This window comes from Schistocerca nitens, chromosome 9 (assembly GCF_023898315.1).
Source record: "Schistocerca nitens isolate TAMUIC-IGC-003100 chromosome 9, iqSchNite1.1, whole genome shotgun sequence".
Lineage (NCBI taxonomy): Eukaryota > Metazoa > Arthropoda > Insecta > Orthoptera > Acrididae > Schistocerca > Schistocerca nitens.
Window position 1 is genome coordinate 96,411,758 of NC_064622.1, and position 27,219 is coordinate 96,438,976.

A 27,219-nucleotide genomic window follows, 5' to 3' on the forward strand; every position below is an offset into this window, starting at 1 on the left:
ATCTCTTAATTCTGCTTCAGTATACACCAATAATGTAGATAAAATACGCTTAAAAATTTTAGATTGTTTTCTGTATTGGTTCCAGGGATAAAAATACCTAAACTTGGCTTATTTAACATTGACTGCACAGGTCCTGCAAACTCCATTTAAGTAGAACCAATTTTTTTCTGTCTTGTAGCTGATATATTTCAGCCAACTGTGTATGAATCAGTTTAAATTGAATTTCAATCGATTTTCGTTTGGGAATTCGAAACATTCAAAGTTTTAGGGGTGGATGTAGCATGCTGTACATAATACGCTGTTTCCAGACGAATGTTACTGTGGCGTCATGTTCATTCAAGAGAGATGTTCAATAGAGTGCTCCGTTTCCTGAGTGTGCAACTCATTGCCCCTTCTAAAGACCTTGCGAACGAGACATAGAGGTGTCGGTGTCATGGAGCGACAATCTTTCTCGATGCGCTGTTCGAAATCATACTGTATTAGATTGGGCACTAGTTTGAACACCTCACTTACGTGCACAATCTCCCAGAAGTACATCCATCCGAACACAGACAGTTGTTTCCAGCTTGTTGCATTCATCCTTCAAACTTTGAACGTTTGCAGCTCCATAACTAAAATAGAAGTTTGATTTAAATTGATTTTTACACAGTTTAATTACACAAAAGAAAAAATAATGTTATGTTTAAATATTTATAGCTCTTTCTTGCAACAATTTGGAAAATAACTAAACAGTTTACGTAAGAGTAAAATTTCTGTCGTTTACCTATCTAAATAAATATCCATTTTACTTATTGTTTTCTAACGTCCAGACAGCCACCTTTCAATCACCTTGCATATTTCGAAGATTTTGTTGAGCATTCTTTATGGCTGGATTTAGAATAAAACCTGTGGCAGTAAAGTTTTGTGTTTGAGATTCGCAGAAGAAATAGTTTTTATAGCACAGTTTGGCACATAGCACCCAGAGATTATAAAATAGATAAAGGTTACTGACAAAGGCTAAGAAATAAAAACAAATACAAAGAAATGAAAATAATAATGGGAAAAAATGTTGCTGAATAGATATAAATTGGAATGCGTGGAAGACTGAATGAATTTAAGTGACTACGGCTTGGAACAGAATTCAACTGGACGTGTCTCTAGCGTTTTATTAAATTTACAGTATCAGTGTAAAAATTACCGTTCTCTAAGAAGAGGAGCATTTTCTGTGGCTCTAGGAAAGTACAGTTAATGAAAAGTTTGATGAAATGTTTAGTCTTTAGCGTCCTACTGTTCGGCGACGAAAGAACAGCAGAGATGCAGGAAGGCAGTAAAAGTTAGGGGCTTCCGTAAAACTGACTGCCTAAATCAAAAGTTTCTCCCAACCAGAGCGCTTCACCAAACACATTGGACGTGTGCTGCCTGCTAGGTTAATGGCGCAAACTGCGTAAACGCACACCATTGGTCCATTTGAGAAGTGGCACAATAGATAACATTACGTTGGAATTTCTGAAATCGTTGGGGGAAATGGCAACATAACGACTATTCAAGTTGGTGTAGAGAATGTATGAACTCGCGATATACCATCACATTTTCGGAAAAACAGCATCCACAAAATTTTGAGGATAGAGCCGATAAGTGCGAGAAGAATCACACAATCAGCTTAACAGCTCATGCGTCCAAGTTGCAGAAAATAATGATGTACAGAAGACTGGAAAAGAAACTTAAGCTTCAGGAGAACTAAAGGCGCCAGAGAGGCAGTTTTGACGTAGCGGTTGATAATATAAGCAAGACTAAAGAAAAGTTAAAACACGTTCATATGATCTGTCGACCTTTTAAAGCGTTCGATAATGTCAAATGCTGCTAGATGTTCGAAATTCTGAAAAAACTATGGGTAAGCTATAGAGAAAGTTGGGTAATATACAGTCTGTACGAGAACCAAGTGGGCAAAAAAGAAGTGGAAGAACAAAGTGCTGGAATTAAAAAGGGTATAGGATGGGGATGTAGCCTTTCACCCCTGCTGTTCTATCTATACGTCGAAGAAGCAATGACGGAAATAAAGGAAGGGATCAAGAGTGGGATTAAAATTATCAATGATAAGATACGCTAATGACGTTGTTATCCTTAGTGAAAGTAAAAAAGAATTACAGGCTCTGTTGAATGGGATGAAAGGTCTAATGAGTACAGACTATGGATTGAGAGTAAATCGAAGACAGATGAATGTAATGAGAAGTAGCAGCAATGAGAACAGCGAGAAACTGAACATCAGAATTGGTGATCACGAAGTAGATTAAGTTAAGTAATTCTTCTAGCTAGGCAACAAAATAACCCACGATAGTCGTAGCAAGGAGTACGTAAAAAATAAACTAGCACTGGTAAAATATTCCTGGGCGAGAGGAGTGCTGTATCAAATATTGGTCTTAACCTGAGAAGAAATTTCTGAGAATGTACGTCGGAGCACAGCATTGTATAGTAGTGAGATATGGACTGTGGGAAAACCGGAACTGAAGAGAATCGAAGCATCTGAGATGAGGTGCTGTAGAAGAACGTTTAAAATCAAGTGTACTGATAAGTTAAGGAATGAGGAAGTTCTCCGCAGAATCGGCGAGGAAAGAAATACATGGAAAACACTTACAAGAAGAAGGGACAGGGTGATACGACATCTGTTAAGACAGCCAGGAATAACTTCCATGGTACTAGAGGGAGCTGTCAAGGGTAAAAACTGTAGATGAAGGGAGCTGTTGAGGGTACAAATTGTTGAGGAAGACCGAGGTAGGAATACATCCAGCAAATACATTGATAAGTCAAAACATTACGACCACTGCCCACGTCGATTTTGGATGCCGCCTGGTGGCAAATGTTCAAATGTGTGTGAAATCTTATGGTACTTAACTGCTAAGGTCATCAGCTTACACACTAATTAACCTAAATTCTCCTAAGGAGAAACTCACAGACCCATGCCCGAGGGAGGATTCGAACCTCCGCCAGGACCAGCCGTACAGACCATGACTGCAGCGCCTTAGACCGCTCAGCTAATCCCGCGCGGCCCCCTGGTGGCGTTGTGGGCACGTGACGTACTATGAAAAGTGTGTAAGTGGAGCGGAGACGGGTGAGGGATCACCCTAACGTAGATACGTGCTGCAAATGGGGAAATCCATTGAGACACGCGACTTTGACAAAGAGCAAATTATTATTACGCAAACCCTATGAGCTGGTTGAATGTTCACGTGTTACTGTCGCGAGTACCTACGGAAAGAGGTAGCAGTGCAGTTTAACTACTGCTAGGCTGACTTCACGACTCTTCTCAGAACGTGGGGTTCAGGGTCTTGCCTGCCCGGTATAGTAGATGATGGTCTGAGGCCTCTCTGCGGAAACAGCACAATGCTGGTGCACACACAAGTGATTCGGAGCACACCATTCGTCGTACACTATCGAACATGGTGCTCCGGAGCACACCAGCCCTACTTTTTCGCAAGATGACCCAACGACATCGTCAGTTAGGATTGCAGTGGGTATGGGACCATCGGGATTCGAACGTCGATCAATACAAACGTGCCGGCTCTTCATGTGAAGCAAATTTTTGCTGTACTAGATACAGGGTGTTTCAAAAATGACCGGTATATTTGAAACGGCAATAAAACCTAAACGAGCAGCGATAGAAATACACCGTTTGTTGCAATATGCTTGGGACAACAGTACATTTTCAGGCGGACAAACTTTCGAAATTACAGTAGTTACAATTTTCAACAACAGATGGCGCTGCAAGTGATGTGAAAGATATAGAAGACAACGCAGTCTGTGGGTGCGCCATTCTGTACGTCGTCTTTCTGCTGTAAGCGTGTGCTGTTCATAACGTGCACGTGTGCTGTAGACAACATGGTTTATTCCTTAGAACAGAGGATTTTTCTGGTGTTGGAATTCCACCGCCTAGATCACAGTGTTGTTGCAACAAGACGAAGTTTTCAACGGAGGTTTAATGTAACCAAAGGACCGAAAAGCGATACAATAAAGGATCTGTTTGAAAAATTTCAACGGACTGGGAACGTGACGGATGAACGTGCTGGAAAGGTAGGGCGACCGCATACGGCAACCACAGAGGGCAACGCGCAGCTAGTGCAGCAGGTGATCCAACAGTGGCCTCGGGTTTCCGTTCGCCGTGTCGCAGCTGCGGTCCAAATGACGCCAACGTCCACGTATCGTCTCATGCGCCAGAGTTTACACCTGTATCCATACAAAATTCAAACGCGGCAACCCCTCAGCGCCGCTACCATTGCTGCACGAGAGACATTCGCTAACGATATAGTGCACAGGATTGATGACGGCGATATGCGTGTGGGCAGCATTTGGTTTACTGACGAAGCTTATTTTTACCCGGACGGCTTCGTCAATAAACAGAACTGGCGTATATGGGGAACCGAAAAGCCCCATGTTGCAGTCCCATCGTCCCTGCATCCTCAAAAAGTACTGGTCTGGGCCGCCATTTCTTCCAAAGGAATCATTGGCCCATTTTTCAGATCCGAAACGATTACTGCATCACGCTATCTGGACATTCTTCGTGAATTTGTGGCGGTATAAACTGCCTTAGACAACACTGCGAACACCTCGTGGTTTATGCAAGATGGTGCCCGGCCACATCGCACGGCCGACGTCTTTAATTTGCTGAATGAATATTTCGATGATCGTGTGATTGCTTTGGGCTATCCGAAACATACAGGAGGCGGCGTGGATTGGCCTCCCTATTCGCCAGACATGAACCCCTGTGACTTCTTTCTGTGGGGACACTTGAAAGACCAGGTGTACCGCCAGAATCCAGAAACAATTGAACAGCTGAAGCAGTACATCTCATATGCATGTGAAGCCATTCCGCCAGACACGTTGTCAAAGGTTTCGGGTAATTTCATTCACAGACTACGCCATATTATTGCTACGCATGGTGGATATGTGGAAAATATCGTACTATAGAGTTTCCCAGATCGCATCGCCATCTGTTGTTTAAAATTGTAACTACTGTAATTTCGAAAGTTTGTCTGCCTGAAAATGTACTGTTGTCCCAAGCATATTGCAACAAACGGTGTATTTCTATCGCTGATCGTTTAGTTTTTATTGCCGTTTCAAATATACCTGTCATTTTTGAAACACCCTGTAGATTGTTCCGTTATCGCAAGCTGATCCAACGACATCGCCAGTTAGGATTGCAGTGGCACGGCACCGTCGGGATTCGAACGTCGATCAATACAAACTTGCCGGCTCTTCATGCGAATCAAATTTTTGCTATACTAGGTCGATGGTCGTCTTCACAAACGCCGTCATCAAGGTAATCGGAGGCTCGAAACGTGAAGCGCGCCACGGACGCAGGCTGGTGGATGCAGTATTGAGCTATGGGAGACATTCTCCCGCACTTGTATGGGACCTGTGGTAGCAACAGAAGACCCGCTGACATTTCTGAACCACCTACATCACTTCAGTAGTATAATTGTATGCGTCACGGAGCCAGAACTGTGCGACAGTGGTTTGAGGCGCAGTATAGTGAACTGACGTTGATGTCTCGGCTACCAAATTCGCCTGATGTAAGTCCTACGTAACCGATCTGGGTCGCTATCAGGCACCATCATCGCATACACAAATCAGCAGTTCGTTATTTACAAGTATTGCGTGACTTGTTTGTAGACTTCTAATGCCACATACCTCCACAAACCCACCAACAAACTTTCGATCCCTAATACGCAGAATGAGTGATGTATTTCGATCCAAAGACGGAAAAACAAGCTATTAAGCCGGTGGTCATAATGTTTTGCCTCATCAGTGTCATCCAAGACGTAAATTGCAAGTACTACTCTGAAATAAAGAGGTTGACGCAGGAGACGAATTCGTGGTGGGCAGCATGAAACGAGTCAGAAGACTGATGACTCAAAAACAAATAAATAAAAATTGAAACAAACCGAAATCGACATGCAAATGCAGAAGTAGCAATAGCAAACAACACAAATCAATATGCAAAAGGGATTAAAGCCAATGAAAAACTAAAATCTGAGTTACGTTCGCGGCTCGTGGTCTTGCTGTAGCGTTCTCGCTTCCCGCGCATGGGGTCCCGGGTTCGATTCCCGGCGGGGTCAGGGATTTTCTCTGCCTCGAGATGACTGGGTGTTGTGTGTCATTCATCATCATTTCAGCCTCATTCACTCGCAAGTCGCAGTAGTGGCGTTAAAGAACTTGTGGAGCGGCGGCCGAACCGCCCCGCGGCCACCAATGCCATAAGCTCATTATTATTATCTTAATGACTTAGTCTCTCTGTTAATAACAGCAGTTATTGGCAATAACGAGTTCTGTGCCAGGAGTTAACGGGTTTGCAAAATTATAAAGTTCATTGCAAAAAAAAAAAAAAGATTAATGAACTGAACAGCTTTTAACTACTATTCTGAGTGTTGCTGAGATCCGCAGTTCGGTGTGATAATTTGACGTTACTTGAAAATGAGTGACAATGAGAAACTAATGTAGCTTTTACAAAAAATCTTTACAAATTATTTATGAATACAGTACGCGAAGGTTGAGCCTTTTGATTAATGAGTTTCAAAGTTGGGCTCCACTTACCTGGTGCTGTTTGTGACTCGACGCCCGTGTCGCCGGTCCATACACCTGAGCGTGCAGTTTAGTATTTAAGTATCGTCGCCCTGCAGATTCTCTGGACTGTAGCCGCCCGTTATAGATACAACAGAAACGCGCGATGTTTGTAGAATCCTCTTAATTAGCATATTTATATGCACTAAAAGCAGTATGACACGCTTCGTTCAATTAATGCGTGACGTATCTCGACGTCATAATGTTCGTTAGCCGTAATAGTTACACTTCTAAATTTATGGCTTTCCGTTCGATCGTGGCGCGGAACATTTCAAAGTACCACCATCCGCAGTAAGAAATAATATTAATATAATCATAATTTGAGTTGACAGTCCACGGTACGCATCAAAGAAACTGCACTGTGCGCCACAGTATCGCGGCGATCGGGGTAAGGCGCATTCGAGATTACAGTTCTTAATATCAGTTCACGACAAGCAGGCGCTACAGTCTGTTGTATAGACTAAACAGCACGTGTTATCTACAATCAGAAACGTACAGTTATAGCATCCACACAGCTTGGCGGTCTCCACACCATGGTTTTTTTAAAGATTAATGTGGCGAATACCTGGCCTTTCTAATAAGCAACGCGACATATCCTGCAATTTGTTTCCTATACAAGGAACATAATAAAACCACAAAAGCGTACCAGTGATCAGACAGTTAATTCACATCTGTCACTGACACAGTACACTAGCATTTACGCGCTGTGACACTAACATTTTTGATCCCGCTCCAGACTTTTTGTTGGTGGTCCTTTCTCGACCTATCAATACGTTACTACAACTCAAAAAATCTCTCTTAACATCACACTTTCAAAAATTCTGAGTAAATCGATTTACAATTTCACACAACGCCACAGCTTCGCATCATTAGCTTCATTGAAAATAAAGTTAAATACGATGTTAATAACCGTCGGTAACACAGCATCAACAAAACTAAAAATAACAGTTCCATTAATAATATTTCCATGACGTAAAGCCACACAAAGAAACAAAGTTTTCAAACTCGGTGCACAACAAATCTTCCATTGTACAATGAATATAAATCAGAAGAAAGCTAAAAAAGGCATATTAAAAAGGGGGAAAATCTATATCGTACTGTAATGTTATCTTCAAGCTTTATAGGTCATGCTGTGACTTGCCTGCCCCCTGTGATGTGTTTTACATAAACGATATGGCACGTACTACGAATCGAAACTTGGTGACTCTACCTACTGGCATGTGTCATTTTTGTATATCACGTAGTTGTGCAGTCTTCTGCTGATATCCTAGAGTTTCTTACGAATAATCTCGCAGAAGAAGTCCGAAAAGGTACGACTAAAAAGTAACGATCAATAGTTAAGGAAATCTTAATCAGATCAAACTTCTTATGGCCTTCTAACACCAACAATAAAAATGATAAGGACCAGTAATCAGCCTAAGTGCAGCATCATACTCCCTCAATAAAAAGCATAACCGAATCTTTCCAAAGTTCTGGAAATTGAACAGAAATGAGATACACGTATAATATTACGATAGTGTTCACTGTATCAAAGACATTCAGATATCACACTAAACTAACTTTAAACGTCAATTAGTAAACTCAGTAGACCGCTGTGGCCGAACGGATCTAGGCTCTTTAGTCTGAACCGCGCGAACGCTACGGTCGCGGGTTCGAATCCTGCCTCGGGTATGAATGTGTGTGATGTCCTTAGGTTAGTTAGGTTTAAGTAGTTCTACGTTCTATGGGACTGATGACCTCAGATGTTAAGTCCCATAGTGCTCAGAGCCATTTGAACCAGTAAACTCAAATACCTGCAGATGAAACGTTTGGTGGTGGTGTGGTCTTCAGTCCAGAGACTGGTTTGGTGCAGCTCTCCATGCCACTCTATCCTGCGCAAGGTTCTTCATCTCCCAGTACCTACTGCAGCCTACACCTTTCTGAATCTGTTTAGTGTATTCATCTCTTGGTCTCCCTCTCCGATTTTTACGCTCCACGCTGCCCTCCAAAACTAAATTGGTGATCCCTTGCTGCCTCAGAATATGCCCTACCAACCGATCCCTTCTTCTAGTCAAGTTGTGCCACAAATTTCTCTTCTCTCCAAGTCTATTCAATACCTCCTCATGGTTATATGATCTAAGCATCTAATCTTCAGCATTCTTTTGTAGCACCACATTTCGAAAGCTTCTATTCTCTTCTTGTCTAAACTATTTATCGTCCATGTTTCGCTTCCACACGTGGCTACACTTTCAGAAACGACTTCCTGACACTTAAATCTGTCCTCGATTTTAACAAATTTCTCTTCTTCAGAAACGCCTTCCTTGCCATTGCCAGTCTACATTTTTTATCGTCTCTACTTCGGCCATCATCAGTTGCTTTGCTCCCCAAATAGCAAAACTCATTTACTACTTTAAGCGTCTCATTTCCTAATCTAATTCCCGCAGCATCACCCGATTTAATTCGACTACATTCCATTATCCTCGTTTTGCTTTTGTTGATGTCCATTTTATATCCTCCTCTCAAGACACTGTCCATTCCGTTTAGCTGCTCTTCCAGGTCCTTTGTTGTCTCTGGCAGAATTACAATGTCATCGGTGAACTTCAAAGTTTTTATTTCTTCTCCATGGATTTTAATTCCAACTCCGAATTTTTCTTTTGTTTCCTTTACTGCTTGCTCAATATACAGATTGAATAACATCGGGGATAGGCTACAACCCTGTCTCACTCCCTTCCCAACCACTGCTTCCCTTTCATGCCCTTCGGCTACTATAACTGCCATCTGCTTTCTGTACAAATTGTAAATAGCCATTCGCTCTCTGTATTTTACTCCTGCCACGTTCAGAATTTGAAAGAGAGTATTCCAGTCAGCATTGTCAAAAGAAGTCTAGAAACGCTAGAAACGTAAGTTTGCCTTTCCTTAATCTATTTTCTAAGATAAGTCGTAGGGTCAGTATTGCCTCACGTGTTCGAGCATTTCTACGGAATCCAAACTGATCTTCCCCAAGGTCGGCTTCTACCAGTTTTTCCATTCGTCTGTAAAGAATTCGTGTTAGTATTTTGCAGCCGTGGCTTATTAAACTGATTGTTCGGTAATTTTCACATCTGTCAATACCTACTTTGTTTGGGATTGGAGTTATTATATTCTTCTTGATGTCTGAGGGTATTTTGCCTGTCTCATACATCTTGCTCACCAGATGGTAGAGTTTTGTTAGGCCTGGGTCTCCCATGGCTGTCAGTAGTTCTAATGGAATGTTGTCTACTCTCGGGGCCTTGTTTCGACTTAGGTCTTTCAGTGCTATGTCAACTCTTCACGCAGTAGCCGGCCGGAGTGGCCAAGCGGTTAAAGGCGCTACAGTCTGGAACCGCACGACCGCTACGGTCGCAGGTTAGAATCCTGCCTCGGGCATGGATGTGTGTGATGTCCTTAGGTTAGTTAGGTTTAAGTAGTTCTAAGTTCTAGGGGACTTATGACCACAGCAGTTGAGTCCCATAGTGCTCAGAGCCATTTGAACCATTTTTCACGCAGTATCATATCTCTTATTTCATCTTCATCTACATTCTCTTCCATTTCTATAATATGGTCCGCAAGAACATCGCCCTTGTATAGACCCTGTATATACTCCTTCCTCCTTTCTGCTGTCCCTTCTTTGCTTAGCACTGGGTTTCCATCTGAGCTCTTGATATTCATGCAAGTGGTTCTCTTTTCTCCAAAGGTCTCTTTAATTTTCCTGTAGACTGTATCCACTTACCCCTAGTGATATGTGCCTCTACATCCTTACATTTGTCCTCTATCCATCCCTACTTAGCTATTTTGCACTTCCCGTCGATCTTATTTTTGAGACGTTTTTATTTCTTTTTGCCTGCTTCATTTACTGCATTTTTATATTTTCTCCTTTCATCAATCAAATTCAATATCTCTTCTCTTACCCAAGGATATCTACTAGCCCTCGTCTTATGAAACGTTTAATGTTATTAATAACAGTCTATTGAGATATAAAAAGCCGAATGTTCCTGAAATCTTTGAGTTCATGACATAAGGCCGGAGGAATGGGGAAATTCGCTGATGTAAACGAGTCTGACAAAGATCAGACTCTTATGGCCCGGTGCCTAGGAACTATCACCTCGAGAGCGGCGGAACTGGTCGGCTGTTTGCGCACTACTGTTGAGAGAATCCGTGGAAAACGAACGAACGACGGTGAGACAGTGAGTAGGCAATTAGTTGTTGGTCATTCACATCTGATAGCAGAACGTGGACGTCTTACTCGCTCTGTACAGCAGGACAAGAGATCATCTGTGGCGGGTCTGACCACAAAATGCAGTGCTGGTGCATGCAAATGTTCAGAGCACAGGTTTCAGGAAACGTTCTTGAACTAGGGGTTCTGGAGCAAACGATCCCTGCGTGTTCCGATGTTGACCCAACCATATCCTCAATTACGATTTCGGTGGGCAAGGGATCATCGAGACTGGTTTCCGGATCGGTGGAAATGTGTAGAGCCTGCTAAGACAAATGACGTTTCTCATTGCAACAGATTGCTGGGCATGTGCGAACATGCTGTCACGCAGGCGAAGAACTCCTCGAAATATTCACCGCGCCACATTCACAGGCCGGTAGAGACAGTATTACGCTACAGGGACCATTGACTGGGTTTCTGTGGAACTTGTGACAGTAATCGAAGGCATTTTGATGTTAGCTCATAGCCTTGCCGCAGCGGTAACACCGGTTCCCCTCAGTTCACCGAAGTTAAGCGCTGTCGGGCTGGGCTAGCATTTGCATGGGCGACCATCCGGTGTGCCGAGCGCTGTTGGCTTGCGGGGTGCACTCAATCCTTTTGAGGCAAACTGAGAAGCTAATTGATTGAGAAGTAGCGGCTCCGGTCTCGGAAACTGACATACGGCCGGGAGAACGGTGTGCTGACCACATGCCCCTCCATGTCGGCATCCAGTGACGCCTGTGGTTGAGGATGACACGGCGGCCGGTCGGTACCTTTGGGCCTTCATGGCCTGTTCGAGAGGAGTTCAGTTTTTAGAACGTCAGAAAAATGTTTCTTTTTCAAGCTACCTTTCGGAAAAAGAATTCTCAATTAGTAGAGAAATTGTATGTTACAAATGGTATGCTGATGACTTTATGATTATCTTTGAGAGTACAGCAACTGAAATCCAATCAATTATAGATTGGTTGAACAAAACACACCGAAGGATAAACTCCGCAAAACACTAAAGTGGAGATAGTATACGACTTCTAGACACAGTAAAACTACAGACAAAACCCGTCATAAGTCTCAGATCCTCAGGATACCTACCACTGCAGATTTTGATATCCACGAGCTATCACGTTAGTAAAATAGCACTACTACAAGGTAATGCTTAACACAACATGTGAAGTACTACTAGATCAAAATTAATCACAAGATCTATACATAACATAAACTATTGCATATAATAATGGTGAAAGACCTATGTTAAATGATTATCTCCACAATAACACTAAAATAAAAGCATCTAAAATCAACAATAACTATGCAGCCAATGTCTCTATTCCTCCCCACTAACAGAAACGAAGTTAATTTATAAGCGTTTCTCTGGAACAGCATCGTATAAAACTGAAAACTTATTATGTAATACCAAAGTTAAAACAAATTTCTTCATAAACGTTGTGGCACGAAGAATACATCGGCCAATAAAATCGTAAGAGCTGTTAAAGGGTAGTATCTTGAAAATCCTGTTTTTAAATGAAATGATAATTAAATAGACACCCTAGCTGCAAGCAGGCGTTGATACACTTCATTGGGGACATGTTGAAAGTGTGTGCCCCGACCGGGACTCGAACCCGGGATCTCCTGCTTACATGGCAGACGCTCTATCCATCTGAGCCACCGCGGGCACAGAGGACAGTGCGTCTGCAGGGACTTATCCCTTGCACGCTCCCCGTGAGATCCACATTCCCAACATGTCCACAACACGACATTCGTAGTGCGCCTAATAGATGTTTGCCCATCATACTCAGTACTCGTGGCAGATTAATCTACCAAGTCCCGTACGAGTTCGGGCATAGACGCACTATCCTCTGTGCCCGCGGTGGCTCAGATGGATTGAGCGTCTGCCATGTAAGCAGGAGATCCCGGGTTCGAGTCCCGGTCGGGGCACACATTTTCAACATGTCCCCAATGAAGTGTATCAACGCCTGCTTGCAGCTAGGGTGTCTATTTAATTATCATTTCATTTCTAGCAAAGCTGCATGGTCATCGACGGTAACTGTTCTTTCGGAAACAGATACTACCGTCATATATAGTTAAGAAATGCATAATGTTATGTATATTACCACATAACATAAATCTGCAACATTGTTTAAATTACAAACATATTAGTGCGAATAAATGAATGTAATGCAGCGGTAAAATATGCTCTAGTCGGTAATGTAAGACAAAATCGATTGTAATTTGTGATTCTTGTAAGATACAAGTCTCTCATTACGTTCACATCGGTCTCCCAGCAAAGGATTTTGTAGACCACGTCCCCATTTCCTCCTCTGTTTGGTCGTGTAAACACTCAAAAATCACTTATGGAAATTCTTTTCTAGCTGCCTGTTTTGCACTTCCACGATCGGTTTTCGCTTCCACGTAAACGCAGAACTGTTTTCGAAACGTGCTTGGGCACGGCCTTGTTCATTTTTGTTGGAGGCACTTACAACGACTCTGTGCATCAGCTACACACGTCATCACTGGAGACGTCGCCGATCTGCAGATGGTCTCTGTACGACTGACACCGTTTACAATACCATAAAAACAATCACCATTTGCACTCTGAACTGGTCGTTTTTTATGACATTACGATGCAAGATCGCTGACGTTCCAGTGATGAGTTCAAAAATTATTCTCCTGGATGCCTTGCGGGGCCAACGGCCTTACCGCAGTTGTGACACCGGTCTCCTCAGATCACCGAAATTAAGCGCTGTCGGGCGTGGCTAGCACTTGGATGGGTGAGTGCCCGGGTGTTCCAAGCGCTGCTGGCAAACGAGGTGCGCTCAGCTCTTGTGAGACAAACAGAGGGGCTACTTGACTCAGAAGTAGCGGCCACGGCAACGAAAACTGACAACGGCCGGGACAGCGATATGCTGACCATATGCTCCTCCATATCCGCATCCAGTGACGCCTATCGGCCGAGGATGGCACGGGGGTCAGTCGGTGCCGTTGCGCCTCCCGAGCTCTGTTCTGACGGAGTATAGCTTGCGGAATTAGCACTCCTGGAAGAAAAGATGTTGCTGAGACATGGCTTAGCCACAGCTGGCAGGTTGTTTCCAGACTGTCCTTTCCTCCATGACCTCTAGTCCCACAAGGTATGCAGGAAAACTTCTGCGAAGTTTGGAAGACAGGAGATGAGGTACTGGCGGGCGTGAGGGCGCGCCGTGAGTCTTGCTTGGCTCACTTGGTAGGGCAATTGCGTGCGAAAGGTGAATGTTCCAGGTTCGAATCCCAGTTGGGCACACGGTTTTAGTCTGCCAGGAACTTTACAACCAACGCACACTCCGCTGCGAAGCGAAAAATCATTCTGGCACTTTTCTTCTGATTATAATACACTACTGGCCATTAAAATTGTTACACCAAGAAGAAATGCAGATGATACACAGGTATTCATTGGACAAATACATTATAGTAGAACTGACATGTGATTACATTTACACGCAATTTGGGTGCATAGCTCCTGAGAAATCAGTACCCAGAACAACTACCTCTGGCCGTAATAACGGCCTTAATACGCCTGGGCATTGAGTCAAACAGAGCTTGGATGGCGTGTACAGGTACAGCTGCCCATACAGCTTCAACGAGATACCACAGTTCATCAAGAGTAGTGACTGGCGTATTGTGACGAGCCAGTTGCTCGGCCACCATTGACCAGACGTTTCCAATTGGTGAGAGATCTCGAGAATGTGCTGGCCAGGGCAGCAGTGAACATTTTCTGTATCCAGATAGGCCCGTACAGGACCTGCAACATGCGGTCGTGCATTATCCTGCTGAAATGTAGGGTTTCGCAGGGATCGAATGAAGGGTAGAGCCACGGGTCGTAAAATATCGGAAATGTAACGTCAATGCGAACAAGAGGTGACCGAGACGTGTAACCATTGGCACCCCATATCATCACGCCGGGTGATACGCCAGTATGGCGATGACGAATACACGCTTCCAATGTGCGTTCACCGCGATGTCGCCAAATACAGATGCGACCATCATGATGCTGTAAACACAACCTGGATTCAACAGAAACAATGACGTTTTGCCATTCGTGCACCCAGGTTCGTCGATGAGTATACCATCGCAGGCGCTCCTGTCTGTGATGCAGCGTCAAGGGTAACCGCAGCCATGGTCTACGATCTGATAGTCCGTGCTGCTGCAACTGTTCGTGCAGATGGTTGTTGTCTTGTAAACGTCCCCATATGTTGGCTCAGGGAGCGGGACGTGGCTTCACGATCCGTTACAGCCACGCGGATAAGATGCCTCTCATCTCGATTTCTAGTGATACGAGCCCGTTGGGATCCAGCACGGCGTTCCGTATTACCCTCCTGAACCCATCGATTCCATATTCTGCTAAGAGTCATTGGATCCCGACCAACGCGAGCAGCAATGTCGCGATAAGATAAACCGCAATCGCATTAGGGTATAATCCGACCTTTATCAAAGTCGGAAACTTGATGGTACGCATTTCTCCTCCTTACACGAGGCATCACAACAACGTTTCACCAGGCAACGCCGGTCAACTGCTGTTTGTGTACAAGAAATCGGTTGGAAACTTTCCTCATGTCAGCACGTTGTAGGTATCGCCACCGGCGTCATCCTTGTGTGAATGCTCTGAAATGCTAATCATTTGCATATCACAGCATCTGTCGGTTAAATTTCGCGTCTGTAGCACGTCACCTTCGTGGTGTAGCAAATTTCATGGCCAGTAGTGTAATTTCGCGGGGCTCAATGGTCGACTGAAACTCTTTCGATTGAACGTCTCTGTGACCTACCCACGCAGTTACGCACCTGGGGGATAGTGGAAGCACAATTTACGTGCAATCCGAACCACATGTTGTTCATGACGACTCTACACACCGACATGAAAGTTACATTAAAGGCAGGCTGAAGATTTCCGTGAACCGATCGGATTGGACTCCACGACCTCTCGGTTTCCAGGCACGCGCTTTATTACTAGATCCATCAGAACCGACTTTTTTCTGGTCAACTATGGTTACATTTGTCGGGTTGCCTGAAGTAACAAAACAACCGACTCTGAATGTCTGAAAAATCTTCTCCAGTTGAATCAAGCGTCTCTACACGATGTGGTGTGAAATCATGAAAGATGAATTACTAGTCTGACCTGTTCCCAGCAAAGCATAATTTCTGGTAGATATACCAAAAATACAATGCAACATTTTTCACAAAACTAACAACAAATGAAAATACCTACTGTCATTTCAAGCGGCATAGTGCTAGATTATACACTTCCAGTGTCTTTATGACTCTATTACGAGACGTTTTATGATAGAATAGTTGACTAGACTCCATAAATCCACGTCAATCGTATATTCGGTTGACGTTAACAGATAATGCACGCAAACAATCACCACACATATGAAGAGCTAAAAAGCAGCATCTGGCATGTGATTCCAAGAATTTTGGCAACCGACATGCGATGAAAGTATGACGGTGTGTTCAGGAAATGTCGGGCAGGTCTTGCCGCGGAAGGAAGTTTTTGTATTAGCAGAAGAGACAACACCGTGTTACGAGTGGAAGCCGAAATGCACGCGTTATAGCTCACGCAGGCTGGCGTGAGGAGGGAAGAACTATACTGACGTGAGGTCTGGAACATGACAAGGAATGAGAATTCAGAAAGCGGATGTAATTAGTTTGATACTTAACTTTAATCCATTAATAATGAACGTCGCTCTTGACGGTACATGATTTACAATATTATCTGTTCAGAATACATTCTTGACGATAGTAATTATAGTAACTGAATATGGCGCCTAAACTGTCGTCTCTGCAAATGAGAGCGTATGTAGACAGTGAACCATTGCTAACAAAGTCGGATGTACAGCTGGTCGAGTGCTAGGGGTCTCTCTAGACTAGACCTGCCGTGTGGCGGCGCTCGGTCCGCAATCACTGATAGTGGCGACACGCGGGTCCGACGTATACTAACGGACCGCGGCCGATTTAAAGGCTACCACGTAGCAAGTGTGGTGTCTGGCGGTGACATCTGTAAACAAAGGCAAGCTTAATTTAATTCAGGGAACAAGCTGGTACACGTGCCACACGAACTGCGACCATACTCTTCCATCGTACATAAAATATCCTGTGTTTCTAAGGACACGATACGTTTTATTAAACAGGAACTAAATTTTATTACTTCGTCTACAAGAAAGAATATGGTAGGTTGAAGCATATATGCATTTTTGTTTTGCATGTTGGTATTCCGGTTGGTATGGTTTTATTTATCGATTGTCATTTTTTATTTGTAGTTTACTATAACTACTTGAGTTCAGATGTTGTCATTTTGTCATTTGGAGATACTGAGTGGAGCTGTGGACGCTACAAAAACGATTGTCATCTGCAGACCTCGGAACATTTACGACTTATACTTTTGTGTATGCCACTGAACAGAGCACGGGAAGAAAGGAGGATCGTTTTGACATTAGTGAATCACCACATTCAAGAAGATCTTTGGGGTGTGGTGAAGATCGTTTAAACGCATTATTCCACAACGATCCAAGTCACTGTTGTCGATAACTTGCAAATGTGATGAACTGTCATCGTTCCACCATCGTGCGACATTTGCGTTCGATGGGGGAAGGTTCAAAAATCGGGTGTCTGAGTACCGCCTGCTCTAGGCCAAAAGAACAAAAATCAGTACTTGGCCATGTGTGCATCTCTGCTTGCTCGTCATGAGTTGGCTCGTGAACAGGACCCACCATTCCTATCCTGTATCGTTACTGGAGACGATAAATGATGTCCTTATGTTGACATAAGGACAAGAAAGGAGTGGTTGAGCCCAAACAAAGCAGCAACTCCCCGTACATAGACCTGAGCGCATCCACAAAACTTAAAGTTACGCATCTGGGGGAATAGCGACGGTGTAGTGTACCATGAATTGCTTCCCCGGGGTGTAACCGTCAATGCTGACATTTAGACTACTGGCCATTAAAATTGTTACACCAAGAAGAAATGCAGATGGTAACGGGCATTCATTGGACAAATATATTATAATAGAACAGACATGTGATTACATTTTCACGCAATTTGGGTGCATAGATCCTGAGAAATCAGTACCCAGAACAACCACCTCTGGCCGTAATAACGGCCTTGATACTCCTGGGCATTGAGTCAGACAGAGCTTGGATGGCGTGTACAGGTACAGCTGCCCATGCACCTTCAACACGATACCACAGTTCATCAAGAGTAGTGACTGGCCACCATTGACCAGACGTTTTCAATTGGTGAGAGATCTGGAGAACGTGCTGGCCAGGGCAGCAGTCGAACATTTTCTGTATCCAGAAACACCACGAAGATGACGTGCTACAGACGCGAAATTTAACCGGTAGGAAGAAGATGCTGTGATATGCAAATGATTAGCTTTTCAGAGCATTCACACAGGGTTGGCAGCGGTGGCGACACCTACAGCGTGCTGACATGAGGAAAGTTTCCACCCGATTTCTCATACACAAACAGCAGTTCACCAGCATTGCCTGGTGAAACGTTGTTGTGATGCCTCGTGTAAGGAGGAGAAATGCGTACCATACCGTTTCCGACTTTGATAAAGGTCGGATTGTAGCCCATCGCGATTGCGGTTTATCGTATCGGGACATTACTGCTCGCGTTGGTCGAGATCCAATGACTGTTAGCAGAATATGGAATCGGTGGGTTCAGGAGGGTAATACGAAACGCCGTGCTGGATCCCAACGGCCTCGTATCACTAGCAGTCGAGATGACAGGCATCTTATCCGCATGGCTGTAACGGATCGTGCAGCCACGTCTCGATCCTTGAGTCAACAGATGGGGACGTTTGCAAGACAAGAACCATCTGCACTAACAGCTCGACGACGTTTACAGCAGCATGGACTATCAGCTCGGAGACCATGGCTGCGGTTACCCTTGACGCTGCAACACAGACAGGAGCAACTGCGATAGTGTACTCAACGACGAACCTGGGTGCACGAATGGCAAAACGTCATTTTTTCGGATGAATCCAGGTTGTGTTTACAGCATCATGATGGTCGCATCTGTATTTGGCGACATCGCGGTGAACGCACATTGGAAGCGTGTATTCGTCATCGGCATACTGACGTATCACCCAGCGTGATGGTATAGGGTGCCATTGGTTACACGTCTCGGTCACCTCTTGTTCGCATTGACGGCACTTTGAACAGTGTACGTTACATTTCAGATGTGTTACGACCCGTGGCTTTACCCTTCATTCGATCCCTGCGAAACCCTACATTTCAGCAGGTTAATGCAAGACCGCATGTTGCAGGTTCTCTACGGGCTAGTCACAACTGGCTCGTCACAATACACGAGTCACTACTCTTGATGATCTGTGGTATCGTGTTGAAGCTGCATGGGCAGCTGTACCTGTACACGCCATCCAAGCTCTGTTTGACTCAATGCCCAAACGTATCAAGGCCGTTGTTACGCCCAGAGGTGTATGTTCTGGGTACTGATTTCTCAGGATCTATGCATCCAAATTGCGTGAAAATGTAATCACATGTCAGTTCTAGTATAATATATTTGTCCAATGAATACCCGTTTATCATCTGCATTTCTTCTTGGTGTATCAATTTTAATGTCCTGTAGTGTACTTTTTTACTTAGCTTTCTGGACAGTCTTTTGCCCTTTGTTGTGTATCGTCTCTGTAACAGCATCGTGGCCCTTAATTCCTCTCTCACTGGTCAACCTCTGGAAAAGATCGGGATTATTGAAATTTCCGGTTGGTGTGATGAATGGCAGCTAGCCCGAAACACGAAAAATGTAACTTAATGCGGATGAGTAGGAAGATCAAACCCCTAATATTCGGATATAGCATTACTAGTGTCCTACATGACACACTAAGGTCGTTTAAATATCTGAGGGGACTGTTGCACGGAGATATGAGATAGAACGAGCATGTGAGAACTGTGATAGAGAAGGGAAATGGCCGACTTCGATTTATTGGGAGAATTTTAAGAAAGAGTAGTTTATTGTAAAGGAGACCTGGTATAGGACGCTGATGCATCCTATTCTTGACTTCTGATCGCTTTAGATCCGAACCAGATTGGACTGAAGGAAGACATCGAAGCATTTCAGAGGAGGGCTGCTTGAATTGATACCGGTGGGTTCGAACAACCCGTAAGTGTAACGGAGATGCTACGGGGACTCAAATGGGAATCCCTGGAGGGATCCCTTATAGTGCAGTATCCCCGACAGTTTCTGTACGTAGGACGCATCTGCTTCGCTTGTCTGCAAAGCGATTTTGTAAACTTGTCTATGACGACGCTTCTTCACAGTTCTATAGACGGCAATTGTTTCGCCTGCAGCTGTTTGTGCCTCACTGTCAAAAACGCTGTCAGGTGTCAATGTTTTCCCTCTGTTGTCTCGACTGTAGTATTGCCTCAGCTGTCAAGAATAAATGTACTTAAACTTCATGGATGAACCGCATTTTCACACGCATCTCAGTTTTTGTGACGTCATATCTCTTGAACTATATGTGGCCCAGCTACGAAATAAGTTGCGAATAGAGTCAGTAGTATAGAAGTAATAAATTTAAATGTCATGCACAGTGCGGGAGATTTCCACACGCATCTCAGTTTTTGTGACGTCATATCTCCTGAACTATGGCAAGTAGGTGGCTCTTAAGCCACAACGATTGTTGCCTAACAATACAGGATAGGTGTACGTTGTTTGGTTGAAATCGGTTCCCTGATTTGGGAGGAGATGTAGGATACAACACACACACACACACACACACACAGTTTTGCTTTTAATAGTTTAAGCTACAAAGAGTGCTGAATCTGTGGTTTCGGAAGGGAAAAGTCTGCAACAGTTTCATTTGTAAAATTATAGCATCCTTGTTTCCTTTGAGTAAAGAATTGTAATTAACTTAATCTCGTCAAGAAAATCTTCCTCTGCTACAGCAAAATTTCGCATTATCTTAGATATCCAATTGGGAAAGCTATCCAGATTTTTTGTGTGTCACAGTGACACTTTCTTAGCCCTTAGCAGAGCTGTCTTTAAGGAAGTTGAGTGTCTTACACGCCGTTCACGACTACGGACGATATTCGTATCTTTCTGGAGCATTAGACCAGTCTACGATACGCGGTCGGTGGAATCAGTAGGTGCTAGTCATTGAGAAGCTATGATTATAAAATTTACAACCAGATTTCTCGGATGGCTACTTTCTTCTAAATATCCTGTGTTGGGAAGGCAGTGTTAATGTCTTAAAAAAGTTTACAACATTGACTGTTTCGAGGGAACTTTTTTAAGGAAATTTTTGGAAAGTGACTTGCAAACTGAAGCATCTCAGATATATAAAATTTTGTGCGTCGCCAGCATAATGTACGGCATGGCACGTGGGGTATTAAATCATAGCTCTTTTAATGACAGCAAATGTATTTTCTAATTAACCTACCAATAACTACTTAAATTAGCAGATTTGGACATTGCATCACTACGAACTTTTGACTCAGTGACATGCAAACTGCTTGTTTGTTTGTCGTAGCTGTGATTAATTTTGATTTCGACTTTCAGGACTCGATATACTTTAATTTTACCTCTGAACATTGAATTATTTCTCGGGAAGCATACCTCACTACTACTTACGTTACCGCGGGCAGAGTTTTTCAGAAGGTGGAGGTGAGGTCTTGGCAAATGGACTGAAGATTACCCGTAATGCTTTTAAACTATTTCCAGTTGGCGGCAGGCCGTTATTGTGTGGGTGGATAACAAATTTGAAAAGTGAAAACATCAAGTGGCTAGGCTCTGCCCTAGTGAACTATAATTAGCTTCCCTTTTAACGAAGTAAAAAATCAGATTGCCGACAAAAACAGCTGCCACCCCATAACAAGAACACAGCGTTCTACACACAGTCATACACCATGCAGTCACACCTAAATCATAAACTCATAATTCGCAGAGGAACCTGTATCGCTGAACACTGAAAACTTTTTTTTTTTTTTAGTTGAGTGACCCTACACCTCGGCTGGACCAGCCAGCATTGCCATGTGACTTTATACCACACAGGGTACGTCAGTAGGAAAGGTGCGTGTTTTGAGGGATGATAGTACCTGATTTACATAAATGATCTAGGGGATAATCTGAGCAGCCCCCTTAGACTGTTTGCAGGTGATGCTGTAATTAACCGTCTAGTAAAATCATCAGACGATCAATTCCAATTACAAAATGATCTACAGAGAATTTCTGTATGGTGCGAAAAGTGGCAACTGGCACTAAACACAGAAAAGTGCGAGGACATCCACACGGATACTAAAAGAAATCTGATAAATTTTGGGTATACAATAAATCGCACAAATCTAAGGACTGTCAATTCGACTAAATACCTAGGAATTACAATTACGAGCAACTTAAATTGGAAAGACCACATAGATAATATTATGGGGAAGGCGAAACAAAGACTGCGCTTTGTTGGCAGAACACTTACAAGATGCGACAAACCCACTAAAGAGACAGACTACATTACACTTGTCTGTCCTCTGCTGGAATATTGCAGCGCGGTGTGGGATCCTTACCAGCATGGAGGACATCGAAAAAGTGCAAAGAAGGGCAGCCCGTTTCGTGTTATCGCGCAATAGGGGTGAGAGTGTCATCGATATGATACGCCAGTTGGGGTGGCAGTCACTGAAACAGAGGCGGTTTTCCTTGCGGCGAGATCTATTTACGAAATTTCAGTCACCAACTTTCTCTTTCGAATGCGAAAATATTTTTTGATACCCACCTACGTAGGGAGAAATGATCATCATAATAAAATAAGAGAAATCAGAGCTCGAACGGAAAGATTTAGGTGTTCCTTTTTCCCACACGCCATTCGAGAGAGGAATGGTAGAGAAGTAATATGAAAATGTTTCGATGAACCCTCTGCCAGGCACTTAAGTGTGAATTTCAGAGTAACCATGTAGATGTAGATTTAGATAGTGTTGGTGCTCCTGGACACAAAACTTAAATTAACGTATGCACTTTTCATAAATAGTATCCGACATAGAGTTGTTTGAAAAACATGGGCGTCAGTCGCTGTTCTTCTTCATCAGCACTTACATGAGAATACAACTTATTCCATTAGATTACTATTTTGGGGTTGGCTCAAGAGGGAAGTCTACAAGTGCAGAGTGGATGCAAAAGAGGAACTTCCCGCTCGTATTTCACACGCGTGTGCTCAAGTAAAGGACCGTACGAATGAGCTCAGATCAGCATCACAGTAGCTGTTCTACAAGAGCTGCAAAATGCAGTGCAGTTGACGGTCTACTGTTTGAACGACTTTTGAGAGAAATATACACAATTAAACAAAACAACCTATCACAATGTTTCATTTACTATCTCCAGGAATTACCCTGTTTCTTCTTTATTCACATGAAGTGCTAAGTGCTATTGTCAAGGGATTTCAGATCGATTCCGTATCCCTGGATTTCCGGAAGGCTTTTGACACTGTACCACACAAGCGGTTCGTAGTAAAATTGCGTGCTTATGGAATATCGTCTCAGTTATGTGACTGGATTTTCCATTTCCTGTCAAAGAGGTCACAGTTTGTAGTTGACGGAAAGTCATCGAGTAAAACAGAAGTGATTTCTGGCGTTCCTAAAGGTAATGTTATAGGCCCTTTGCTGTTCCTTATCTATATAAACGACTTGGGAGACAATCTGATCAGCCGTCTTCGGTTGTTTTCAGATGACGCTGTCGTTTATCGACTAATAAACTCATCAGAAGAACAAAACAAACTGCAAAACGATTTAGAAAAAATATCTGAATGGTGCGAAAAGTGACAGTCGACCCTAAATAACGAAAAGTGAGATCATCCACATGATTACTAAAAGGAACTCGTTAAACTTCGGTTACACGATAAATCAGTTTAATCTAAAAGCCGTAAATTCAACTAAATACCTAAGTATTACAATTACGAACAACTTAAATTGGAAACAACACGTAGAAAATGTTTTGGGGAAGGCTAACCAAAGACTGCGTTTTATTGGCAGGACACTTAGAAAATGTAACAGACCTACTAAGGAGACTACCTACACTACGCTTGTCCGTCCTCTTTCAGAATTCTGCTGCGCGATGTGGGATCCTTACCAGGTAAGACTGGCGGAGTACATCGAAAAAGATCAAAGAAAGGCAGCGCGTTTTGTATTATCGCGAAGTATGGGAGATAGTGTCACATAAATGATACTGGATTTGGGCTGGAAATCGTTAAAAGAAAGGCGATTTTCGTTGCGACGGAATCTTCTCACGAAATTCCGATCACCAACTTTCTCAAATGGCTCTGAGCACTATGGGACTCAACTGCTGAGGTCATTAGTCCCCTAGAACTTAGAACTAGTTAAACCTAACTAACCTAAGGACAGCACAAACATCCATGCCCGAGGCAGGATTCGAACCTGCGACCGTAGCGGTCTTGCGGCTCCAGACTGCAGCGCCTTTAACCGCACGGCCACTTCGGCCGGCCACCAACTTTCTCCTCCGAGTGCGAAAATATTTTGTTGACACCGACCTACATAGGGCGGAACGATTACCACGGTAAAATAAGGGAAATCAGAGCTCGTACGGAAAGATACAGGTGTTCATTCTTTCCGCGCGCTATACGAGATTGGAATAATAGAGAATTGTGAAGGTGGTTCGATGAACCTTCTGCCAGGCACTTAAATGTGATTCGTAGAGTATCCATGTAGATGTAGATTTAGATGTAGATGTTTTCATTAGATTCCTCGAAAACTGTAAAGAACGGGACACAAGTTCTATGACGTTTTTTGTTCAGAATCAGTAATGCTATAACCCCCCCCAAAACACGTACCCTTCCTCCTGATGCTCCCTGTACAAAAGCACTGTTGCCCGTCAGAGATACAGTTTTTTCCACGGTTATTTTCAGTCTGTCGGCGCACTTGCGGTACCAGTAATGCAGTGCGTGTTGCACAGTCTCTTCCGCTTTTCTTGTACAAATATTTGTGCAGCGTCGACGAACAAAGCTGATATCCAGTGTATAAATGTGAGCATGGTACTTAATTTGCAGTTCGGCGGAGCAATTTGGCGGCGGCGTTTTGAGGCGTCAGTAGCCGGGACATTAACCCAGCTGGTCGCCTGCCAGAAATGTTTTCGCCAACCAGCTACGCAGCTTCCGCGTGCGTTCCATGCGTCGCGCCGTCACAAATCACGCATAATGTAAGCGGACGGCGGCGGCGCATGCGGCCGCCACGACCTGGTCGATGGTCGGCGGTCGGTGGTAGCGACGGGAGACTCTCGTAAATGTACACCCTTCTACCGTTGCTCCACCAGTTCTCCATTTCCACGCTTTCCTAGAAAACGGAGAGTGTGGGGCAGAGTCAGAACAACTCCGCAGACAACATTTCGGAAGTTGTTTACTTACAGATTCCTAGTATTTCGTACTGAGGGAGCCGTGATCTCAGGCGGCATATTTTTCTTTGCTGGTTATCCGTCTTCTGACTAGTTTGATTCGACCCATCACGAATTCCTCTCCAGAGTCGATCTCTCCATGTCTCAGCACCATTTGCGTCCAACGCCCTCAGTTATTTGTTTGATGTACAGAGCGGTCATACACTACTGGCCATTAAAATTGCTACACCAAGAAGCAATGCAGATGATAAACGGGTATTCATTGGGCAAATATGTTATACTAGAACTTACATGTGATTACATTTTCACGCAATTTGGGTGCATAGCTCCTGAGAAATCAGTACCCAGAACAACCACCTCTGGCCGTAATAACGGCCTTGATACGCCTGGGCATTGAGTCAAACAGGGCTTGGATGGCGTTTACAGGTACAGCTGCCCATGAAGCTTCAACACGATACCATAATTCATCAAGAGTTGTGACTGGCGTACTGTGACGAGCCAGTTGCTCGGCCACCATTGACCAGACGTGTTCAGTTGGTGAGAGATCTGGAGAACGTGCTGGCCAGGGCGCAGTCGAACATTTTCTGTATCCAGAAAGGCCCGTACAGGACGTGCAACATGCGGTCCTGCATTATCTTGCTGAAATGTAGGGTTTCGCAGGGATCGAATGAAGGACAGAGCCACGGGTCGAACACAGCTGGAATGTAACGTCTACTGTTCAAAGCGCCGTCAATGCGAACAAGAGGTGACCGAAACGTACAACTAATGGCACCCCATACCATCACGCCGGGTGATACGCCAGTATGGCGATGACAAATACACGCTTCCAATGTGCGTTCACCCCGATGTCGCCAAACACGGATGCGACCATCATGATGCTGTAAACAGAACCTGGATTCATCCGAAAAAATGACGTTTCGCCATTCGTGCACCCAGGTTCGTCGTTGAGTACACCATCGCAGGCGCTCCTGTCTGTGATACAGCATCAAGGGTAACCGCAGCAATGGTCTCCGAGGTGATAGTCCATGCTGCTGCAAACGTCGTCGAACTGTTAGTACAGATGGTTGTTGTCTTGCAAACGGCCCTATCTGTTGACTCAGGGATTGAGACGTGACTGCACGATCCTTTACAGCCATGCGGATAAGATGCCTGTCATCTCGACTGCTAGTGATACGAAGCCGTTGGGATCCAACACGGCGTTCCGTATTACCCTCCTGAGCCCACCGATTCCACATTCGACTAATAGTCATTGAATCTCGACCAACGCGAGCAGCAATGTCGCGATACGATACACTGCAATCGCGATAGGCTACAATCCCACCTATATCAACGTCGGAAACGTGATGGTACGCATTTCTCCTCCTTACACGAGGTATCACAACAACGTTGCACCAGACATCGCCGGACAACTGTTTGTGTATGAGAAATCGGTTGGAAACGTTCCTCACGTCAGCACGTTGTAGGTGTCCCCACCGGCGCCAACCTTTTGCGAATGCTCTTGTAGCAATTTTAATGGCCAGTTGCGTATTTCGTCCTGAGGGAGCCGTGGTCTCAGGTGGCTTATATTTCTTTTCTGGTTATCCGTCTTCTGACTAGTTTGATTCGACCCATCACGAATTCCTCTCCAGAGCCGATCTGTCCTGTTTGATGTACAGAGGGGTCATAACTAAATTTCCGCTACTTGAGAGGCCCCCATCGAAAACGAGTGATCGTAGGGCAACGAAACTTTGTGGAAACATTTTGCCAGGAAATTCGGAAGAGAAATAAGGAAAAAACATTCAAAGGTACACACTTTAATTACCGATCAAAGTGTAACATTTGTTAAATGCTTGCCATGTTTACGTTCCAGATTATAAACGTCGCTCAACGTGACGACCACCTGCAGCCACGGCAGCCTGTGACCGCACTCGAGACACCATTTCACAAACGTCCGCCGCAGTTCTCGAATGGTGGGCCGTGGGATGTTCAGCTGTTGTGACAAAACCTCGTGCAGTGTGAAAACGAAACTGGTTCTCTACTTCTGAAAATAAAAGCCCTTTTAAATAATAAAACATGATCTATACAAGGAATCTGAC

At 44.0% G+C, this 27,219-nt stretch overlaps 1 non-coding gene and 1 pseudogene across 1 annotated transcript; one reads left to right on the forward strand and one right to left on the reverse strand.

Moving 5' to 3' along the window:
- Positions 1-11,259: 11,259 nt before the first annotated feature.
- On the forward strand, positions 11,260-11,377 carry LOC126204793 (5S ribosomal RNA; annotated as a pseudogene).
- A 998-nt stretch (positions 11,378-12,375) lies between these two features.
- Positions 12,376-12,450, reverse strand: Trnat-ugu (transfer RNA threonine (anticodon UGU)). The gene has a single exon. It is a non-coding gene; the product is annotated as a tRNA-Thr (tRNA).
- Between the last annotated feature and the right edge of the window lie 14,769 nt (positions 12,451-27,219).